Consider the following 10,268-nt stretch of genomic DNA (forward strand, 5'->3'; position numbering starts at 1 on the left):
GCACTGCAGTTTCTTATACTTACATTTCTTGAATAATATCAAGAAATTTGATATTATTATGTATTAATATATGTATTAATGAGAATGCTGCATATGTCAAAAATATATGGGTTGTAGAGAGATAATGGCCACTAGATTTTCTAAATTAGATATTGGAATTGTAAGTACACAGATCCAAGAAACCCTAAGGGGATAAGCACACACACACACAGAGAGAGAGAGAGAGAGAGAGAGAGAGAGAGAGAGAGAGAGAGAGACAGAGAGACAGAGAGACAGAGAGACAGAGAGAACACTAACAGCAAGCACAGCATAATGAAATTATAACACTAAAGAGCCTCCAGAAACATCTAGAGAAGAAAGACATATAAAGAAGCAAAGTGAGAAATTCTGTGCACTTCTGGACATTAGCTATGGAAAACAGAGAAAACAAGCAACATCTTTAACATCCATTATGTTGAAAAACAAACAAATAAAACAACAAAGCAACAAAACCCTTTCCATTAAGGTCCAATGTTTCACGAAACTGAAACCAACTGTTCTTTTTATACAACAACAAGAAAAGGTCGAGATAACTGACTGTAGCAGCTCCATATTGTAAAAAAGAAAATGATACTCGGCGAAAATTGAAGTCTACATAGAGAAGTCTCAGTAATACTAAATATATGGATAAGTATACAACACTTTTCATCACCTTAAAAGCTATTGACTGTTAAAGAAAAAAACTGGCTATCATATAATCATTTTCCTTTGTTTTAAAAATCAGACATTGAGTATATATATGAAATATATGTTATATATATATGTTAACATATGTTATATATGAAATATATGTTAACAGTAGCAGGAAGACTGGGGAAACAGAAGTCTGTCTGTCCTAGGAATAGTACATTACACTTATGTGCCAAGTTATTTCAGATGTATTATGGTAAGCTAAAAGTTCATAGGTAAACCTTGGGACAACAAGGAAAAAGCATAGTAAATAAGTCAATAGTACAAACAAAATGGAATATTAAAACCAATACTTAATCCAGAAGAGGGAAAGGGAACAAGAATAAACTAGTAGAAAACAAATAACCAAATAATAGATGTAAACTCAGCTATATAAATAACTACATTAATATAAAATAAAATACAGATATTAGGGGCTCAGGATGTAGCTGCATAGAAGAATACATGCCTAACATGACAAGACCATGGGTTTGAGACCCAACAAAGAAAAGAAACAATATTGAATTAAAGCAATTTAAAGGAATACCCAGCTCTATGCTATGAAAAAGCCTACTTTAAATGTGAGATATATGTGAATTGGATGAAGTTGGACTGTACTTTTCAAGACATGGGCATTAACCTCTTTATAGGTATTTGATTGCTCTCTCACGCTCCAAAGTATAACCTAATTGATAAGCTTCTCAATTACAACTTAAATATTACTGAATCTAAGTCACTCTATATCAGCTTTTCTTAAGCTGTGGGTTGTGACCCCTTTGGAGGTGAAATGACCCTTTCACAGGCACCTAAGATCATAGGAAAACACAAATATTTACATGATGATTCATAACAGTAGAGAATTATAGTTATGAAGTAGCAATGAAAATAATATTATGGTTGGTGGCCACCACATGAGGAATTGTACTGAAAGGTCCCAGCATTAGGAAGGTTGAGAACCACTGAGCCAGATGACCACCTAGGTAGTTCTTTCCTAAGCTATCAACAAGGCCTACTTACTACTGATACAAAGAACAAATTTTATGTTCAATATTTAAATTTGATTTTGAAAATTCAAAGCTTCAGGCTGCCATGAAGACTTTCTACATTTGGATTCCCTAGTCTCTACTGGCCTAGAATATCAGTTAAGAATTATATCCTACTTATCCTTAAAGAAAAGATCTTTTCCCTAACAACCATTTTATTTGATCAGACTTAGTTGCTTTGCTAATTAAAGACCAATGTACTTTTTAAATATTTTGTTTTGAAATGTGAAATGAGAATCCAGTGATCGCACCTCTTAGGATTTCCATGATAATATGTGACATTTAAGCACCATTGTGAAGCTTACATTCCCATGCCTACTTATGAATAGATAGATGCCTTCAGTTTTTCCTGGCTAAATTTAAACCTTCTAGAATTGTTGCTTTCGGGATGTGCTAATCATATACCACAAAATGTTGCTGACTTTCGTAACTCAGCCAAGGATATTGTGTTCCATCTTTGCATAGAAATGCAAATTTCTTCAAAGATTGAGCAAGATTTTTTTTCTGATAAAGGCAATTTGAAAATCTAGATCTAAGATGCTAAACACATACCAACAATTTTGCAGGATGCTAGAATTTTGAAGTATTACAACTAAACTCATTCACGCCCCATCTCTACCACTAGAATTTTATTGTGTATCAGTGCCTATAGACTGAGAATAGCCAACAATGCTGTCTTTTGCTTGCATCAGCTCTGTTGTATTATCGGCAGCTGAACATGACATACAGGCTACTGAGTTTTCATCGATCGCTTGAGAAATGTCAATATTTTCCATTGGCGGCATTTGTTATTCATCTCCCAGAAATCCCTGACACGACCATAATTTAACAGATCTGGTCATTAATTCAGAGAAAGAAGAGAGAAGAGAAAGAAAAGAAACACAGTAGTCTCTTACCTACATATGAGTGAGTATTTTCCAACTGAAAAGTTGACCAACTTGTGCTCCTCTGTTTTTAACCACACAACTGTGATGGAACCTCTTGTAACTTACTCCATTCCCATTCTAACAGTAGCTGTTTTTTTGAGTTGTGTGCACTTTTGACTAGTGAGATTTCATGACGTTCTGGTCTTTATCTGATGTGTGTCTCCTGCCCTGAATTTTTGGGGGGTGTTTGTTTGTTTGTTTACCTAAACCTGTCAGAGAAGTCTCTTTTCTTCCAATAGTCACAGATTGGTGGGTGTGTCTGCTGAGTAGGGTTATGAGTAGAAACCACCTATAAATATTTTTTTTGACTTGCACACAATCCTCCTTTGACTTAGAGTACCTGGTACCTCTCTGTGATTAGGTTACTGATGATAGAAGCCTGGGCCCCTTGTTTCCAGGTTCTTGATTTCTTTGTCAAGGAAGTAAAATAATGACTAGATGCAGATCTACAATCCAACAAGGAAATAACTCAAATGTGAAGCAATAGTACAGATCAAAAACTGTCTGTCATACTGTCAAGAGAGACAGAAGGCCACATGAGTGAGGGTACTCAAGGGCACCAATTATTGCACAAGGTTTTCTTTAATGCAGCTCAAAAGAAGGTCTTTGGTTGCTAAAAGCATCAGTATAATGAGGGTGTTTCTCAGTTTCAACTTATATAATCTCTTTTCTACTGTACATGTCCTTTACCACAGTGCACTTGATTTTAACCATATGCATGTCCAATTAAGGCCTAAGATGGTAAACAGAGGATTGATGGTAAACCCTAAAAGTACATCAAGGACAGTTTGTAATACTCTACGTGTCATCAAGATGTTTTGAGGCCTGATCAGCCCACCTCTCTTCATTTCAAGATGCATTCCTGGACATGTTTGACTAGAAATGGATCATTATCATGAAGTTGCTATGGAAAGTAACTTATTTCTATTGGTTGAAGTAGGTATATGTGCAGCTGGATGCAGATGGGGGCTTAAGTGTCTAACAAGTTGTTAGGTAAATTATTTGGAGAGGTGTGTGTGTATGTGTGTGTGTACATTTAGTGAGATAAGGGTCTCAGGCTATCAAGTGCATTATTAAAAGAAGGGTGTGTGCATAGCCCAAATCAAGTGGAATCCCAGATTGCTAAGCTATTTCCTATGCTATACTTGGTGCAATTGTCTTTCACTTCTAGAAGGTCTAGCCTAAGCATCTTCTGAAGCCAAATGGGAAAAAAACATGAGATTCTCCAGAACTTACAGAATCTAGGTTTGATTCTCCAGTCCCAGTCCCACCAACTGTGCCTCTGGCAGCTGTATAAAGTTCCCTGTCTAAATCCCTACCTATCCCCACCGCAAGGCTTTTGCATTAGGAAAGCTCCTCAGCTTGAATTAAATACTGGCCAATACTATGTTTAACCATGTTATTAACATGATACAAATCCAGGCACATGGAGCATATCAAGCATGTTTTTTCTTTTTTTCAGAGTCACAGTGATTTTTCGCCTTAAGAATACATTCTTCTAATTCTGTCCTTTGTTTACTCGTACTGAGATATAGTTGTCTAGGGCGTTGTCAAAGTAGATGGCCCAGTATAACCTCAAGTGCACGTGGCTTTGAACCCATGAGGCTTCCTTTTGTTGAAACCAAATCTCACCTTAGGGATGTTGCGTGACCAATCCCTACCCAATCTCCCTATATTGTCATTCCAACCACAATAGACTTCATCATAGCCTCCCATTCACTTCTCTCCCGATGCAAGTTGGTGTCTGTCCCTCTCTGGAACATTCTTTCTCTAGATAATCACAGAGCTGATTCCTTCTTCTTGCTTGGGTCTCTGTTCAAGTACCACCTCCTCAGAGCCAAGACACTACTTTCTCTAAAATAATAATAATAATAATAATAATAATAATAATAATAATAATAATAATTTCTTCTTTAAAGGTATAACAGTATTACATATTTATGTCTCCTCCATACCTTTACAGCAGAGTAGAGCACACAGTAGTGATTCTGAAGGTGTTCGGTGAGTGCAAGACAGGAAGGCAGGAGGATAAATTGTCATGGTTTAGAATAGAATGTTCCCTTCAGTTAATGCTATAGGGTGACTGTGGTTTCTCCCTGACTTCTTCTCTCCAACATCAGCTTATGCTGGTCTCCTCCAGCCCCCCATAGTTTCTTTGATTCTCTGTGGGATTTAATCTGGACTGTGTTCTACTCCATATTGTATCTGAAGAGATATGGGCTTCACTGTTCTCTTAAGTTTACCTTTCTATGTTATTTATAGTAATTCTTCTTCAATTCATCCCTGTGGGGGTTCCTACATTGGACTTGAGTCTCAAAAAGCATTGTGGGAACAAGAATAGCTACTCATCAAGTGTTTATTATGGAGCAATCATGGCTTTGAGGCCTTTGCAAGTATTAACTAATTTAGGCAATCTTATCACATACTATTTTCTTCATTTAACATCTGACAAAATCAAGTTCCAAAGAAGTGAGGCAATTTCATCTCAGTCACCCAAACAGAATGGGAAGATGGATAGAATGGTTCTAATGCCCGTGTTTCTAATGCCCACATCAGAACATACTGGACAGAAATAGTCTTGAGGTAGCATTTTGGCAGCATGGATGCTTGTCTTCATTCTGTTGCTGGCTCTGAGGCCTGAGATTAGTTCTTTCAGTTTCCTACATCAAGCCATATGTGGTGGCAAATCCTACAATCCCAGCACTTAGAAGGCTGATCCAGGAGAACCACAAGATCAAGGCCAGCCTGGACTACAAAAGGAAGCTCAAGCCAGATTAGGCTACATAACTAGATAATCTTCAAAATTTTGTTTGAAAAAAGTCCCAGGATTAAAGTGTACTTTCTTCAAGTAAAAACACTGTTCAACATAATTTACAAAGACTCCGTTATACCAACAAGCTGTTACTGGCTTGTCATGAGTTGCCTCAAGAAAGATGCAAGTGGAAATATCTTCAAACTACCTGTATCTCCTGTCTTCTGTTGTGGCAGCTTCAAAGGGGAAAAATGGAAAGAAGGAATAAAAGAACTTTCTCAAAGAGTTAAAGAGGTTTTGAAAAAGCATGTAGACAGCTGGTAAATATTCAATAACCCATAAAAGTTGTTTCACTTATTTTTCCTACATATAAGTTTTAAATGCCTTACAGACATTCATGTTATCAACCAAAAAGAATAGGTGTCAAGAAATGTGGAGGTCTGTTTCCAACTTTTACTACCCCACGTTTGAATTCTAAGCTAAAACAAGAAATCCCAAGTTCTTCTGCAATTTTGCTCCATAGTGTGAAATATGCAACAACTATCCTTAATCTCAACATGTGTTAAAAATGACATGGAATCACCAGAAATCACCTGATCATGTTACAAATGGAGTCTATGCTGCATATCAGGACCCAGTCATATCAAGCAAAACTTATATTAAGTGAGGTACCCATTCGATGTTCCTGTTCCTTTGTGTATATACTTTCTCCTCTGTGACATTAGAAACATTCGTTGGCAAGTCTAGATTCCCATTTATAATATCATTGCCTTTGGTCCTGTCTTCATTACCTTCAGGCAGCCAGAATGCCATTTTCAAAATACTTTCTTCTATATAAATGTGTAGCATAGTTAACACAGACTAGAATGTAGAACCAGAAGCCACAGACTTGTGTTTCAGGCCAACTTGACGTCTCTCACCAAGTTGGACAATGTTCAGACCTTGGAGTTGACTCTGAGCCTGTATCCTTATCTGATAAATGAAGATCACGATACAGTCAACCTTGTAGTTGACTGCCAACCACACATATCACATAATATGTTGTATGGAATGGAATGCCTTCTTGATGTAATCTTGCCAGATATGACAATGAGGAACAGAGATCATTCTTTCCCCAGACCAATGAATAAATTAATCTTAAACCAAAAAAAGTCTAAGTTGAAAGCAAAAAATAAGATTACACATTCCAGTGTAATCCAACTTCACTCCTGTCTTATCCCTTTTCACAGAGCAATGCAGTGAATCCACTAATACCTCTTCTACAGATCTATTCATACTGACAATGAAATTGCCAGAAAGAGCTAGGCATGCCTCCTCTACATTGAGTCACTAAATTACTCTATGAAAATGGACAGCACCAGGATTGCCATGTTCCGTGAAGATTTTCTAGTCTTCTATTCAAGCCTTAGAACAAACAAAACACCCACTGGGTGCTAGCAGACTGAGAACCTTGAATATCCACTTAAAACCAGCTGCTCAGCCTCCTCTGAGAGCTGAAGATCCACATTGCCCACTGTCTGAAAGTCAGCTAAGCCTGGTCTCTGCCCAACCTATGTCACCAGCTCACGTGGACTCTCTGGAGCCCTTACTCCATTTTCACAGCTGTGTGTACCTTCTCTCTCCCCAGTTTCTAGCATTGATTTTGCAATCACAACAATAATTTTGAATTTGAACATTCCTTAGGAAAACAAAGAGAATGTCTTGGGTGGTTTTCCCCATGGTTGCTCTTCTTGTTTTTTTGGTTTAGTTTGGTTTGGTTTTGGTGTGTGTGTGTTTGGTTTTTTATTTGTTTGTTCCCAATTATCTATAGTTAATGCAGTAAGAGTGGTCAGAAAGCTTGTAGGTTACACAATTTTACAAGATGCATTGCAGGGACAAAGAAAGGCTGATATTTATCAACTGTATTTTAGGGTCTTGATGGATACATTCCTGGGGGAGGTGGTGGAGGGTGACTCATTCCTAAATGGGGCATGCCTATAGGTGTCTAACAGGGAAAGACCAATTGGTGGGCCCATGAGTGGTTTCATACTAGATGGAGGAGCCATAATGCCTGGAGGTGGGGTTGCTCTGTCTATAGGTGGAGGTAGAGTTCCGAGTCCTGGTGAGTACTGAGTTGGGGCTCTGGCAATGTTAGCAGTGGCAGGAGCAGCAGCTACTGCTACTGTGCCTCTTCCCTGTGGAGTCATGATCTGCTGGGATGGGCCTCCAACTCCTCCGATAGGGCCTGCTAATCCAGTAGGACCTTGGGGAATAGGTTCACCAACTGGTACTCCTCTGCCAGCTGCTTTTCCAACCCCAGGGCTACCGGCAGCACCAGCAAGTGGCCCACGAGCAATGTCAGTATCTTTAGGAGGTGAACCCTCCACAGTCACAGAAACCAAGTTCTCTCCAAGTAGCAAGACCCAAAACCATTTTTCTTCATATTCTAGCTGTTTTTGCATTCTTTGGCTTGATCTTCCTGTACTCATCACAATCACAGAGGATCAAAGACATATGTTTGTCAAAAGCCTTAAAGGAGCCAATGAAGATTCTTCCATCTTGCAGGATACATCTCATTCTATAGTCAATGGGCTGCAGCATCTTGCCACTGTTTCTTACAGTCATGATTGTTGTCCTACCATAGTCCTTCTCAACAGTAAAATCTCAAGATCCTTAATACTTGGGGGAGGGCTGTAAATAAAGGTTTGATGCAGAGTTACTCGCACACAGTGTAAGCTTGACCAAAGTTTCACCATGGATGAGTCCTATTTTCCTAGACTTTCACCACCTTGGTGTTCTAATACTGCTTTAACCACCTCTTGATGTCTCAGCTAAGAATGCCTGTCTTGGTTCTGCCTGGAAATCCACCACAGGAACTTGCTGTTGCTGAGAACATCGTGGGGAGAAGTGACACTCTTGTTTCAGTGAGGCTGTCCTTGTACGTTTGACCTGGACTTCAACCTCTACCACAGGCTGTTCAGTAGTTCAGGTGTAAGAAATCCCCATAAATGTGGAGGAAAAGAAGATAGATACATACATATACACAACAAGCACATAAAAAAGTCATGGAAAAAACATTGACAGTAAAATCCACACATAAGAGTGTGTCACACCTCAAGGACTAGAGAAAGGACAAGGGGCCATTGTTATTGTTGTTATTGTTTTACATACATGTTTTTGATGCTGCTTTAACAATATTTTCTCCATGTCAAACATTTTTGTACTGATTATCTCATCTAATTGTGGAAGGATGATAGTTATTGTGAGCCTGAGCTTCAGAGCCAGGAAACTTTGGCTTTTATTCAGGCTCTACCATCGATACACTCATCCTTATCCTCCTCGGTTTCTAATACGGAGCTGAGGTTTAGAGAAACTTTTAAGTCTTAGCCAGTTTCATCCAGACAGACAGAGGGAGAGGCGGGGTTTCAGACCTAATCTCTCTTACTGAAGCCCCAGTTTTTTAGGGGGACCCTTGCTGATAGATATTTGTCACACTGTTCAAAAGGTATCATTCTTAATAACCAGCCTTTCAAGATAGAAAGGGTAGAATAAAGGAATGTGAGTTGCAATTAGGAGGGACTCTGTTCCCAGCCACTCCATGATATGCTGAGCATGACTCATCCAGAAATAAATCAAGTATTAGGACATGAGACGTCAAAATCAGGGAACATCTTTCATCTACATAGTGTGTGGAACCTATTTTGATTCATGTGAACCACTTTCTTCTTTCTTCCTTTCTTTCTTCCTTCCTTTCTTCCTTCCTTTCTTTCTTCCTTCCTTTCTTCCTTCCTTTCTTCCTTCCTTTCTTCCTTCCTTTCTTTCTTTCTTTCTTTCTTTTGCTTTCTTCTTTAAGGCAATTAAAGAAAAATTAAGTTGCATACAATGAATGGGGTGGACATTATTACTTTATAATTTTGTCTAGGATTATACCAAAATCACTGGGCTCATACATTTTTGTTCATTAGGGCAGATATTATTCATATTCATATTAAACAGATATTGATTGATGGTCTGCTGTGTACCAGGTGCCAGAGAAGCCAGAGCAGCCTGTCACTGGCAAGACTCACAGCCCTTCTGTGCTGTGTAAATAAAAGAGGCAGAGAGGCACTCGGCAGTATTCTAGAGTGAGCAGGGGTGTCACAGAGGAATATAAGATCTAGAGTAGAACGCGTGAAAATATTACCAACAACAAAATGAATGACATCATTAGAGAACAATATAGTGGAGAATAAAGAAGGAAATGACGGAGCTTACACAGGGGAGTAAATATATCTAACAAAGATGTGTTCCTAGCGTGGAATGCAAAAATTTACAGTGGAACAGAGGGCCATAATTGAACATAGCAGCCACTGGACGGGAAAGAATAACAAATAGTCCCTGGGGATGCTCATAGAGGCTAGAAAAAGAGAAAATGTAAAGACCAAATGACCCCAGCAGCGGCTTCAAATTGCTAGATATGTGTCTGTGAGTGACTTCCTGTTTCTCATTTTCCTCCTCAGAATCTCATCTCTGCAAACCCAGAGAATCTAGCTCTGTGGTTAGAATGAGGCTGGGTCACCGAGCACCTCTCTTTAATAATAGGTACACTGTGTGTGGAGATCTCATTTCCCCCTGAGCCTACTGATGTCTGCTCAAGTATTGGCAGTGGGTCTCAGCACAGAATAAGTCACAGAAATGCATCTCACAGCCTTGAGTCTGATGGAATTAGTAGCTAACTTACAATCCAGAGGCTTTACCTCAACGCTGTCTGTTAAATGCAATTTGTGTTTAAAATAATAATCTCATAGGGTATTTGTTTTATGAACTGAAAGGGGAGAGAGAGAGAGAGAGAGAGAGAGAGAGAGAGAGAGAGAGAGAGAG

The 10,268-nt window shown here is 38.8% G+C and overlaps 1 pseudogene; it reads right to left on the minus strand.

The window, feature by feature from the left end:
* Positions 1–7,335: 7,335 nt before the first annotated feature.
* LOC114616667 lies at positions 7,336–8,033 on the minus strand (annotated as a pseudogene).
* Positions 8,034–10,268: the final 2,235 nt, after the last annotated feature.

The sequence above is a fragment of the Grammomys surdaster genome, unplaced genomic scaffold (genome assembly GCF_004785775.1).
Source record: "Grammomys surdaster isolate TR1022 unplaced genomic scaffold, NIH_TR_1.0 332894, whole genome shotgun sequence".
Classification (NCBI taxonomy): domain Eukaryota; kingdom Metazoa; phylum Chordata; class Mammalia; order Rodentia; family Muridae; genus Grammomys; species Grammomys surdaster.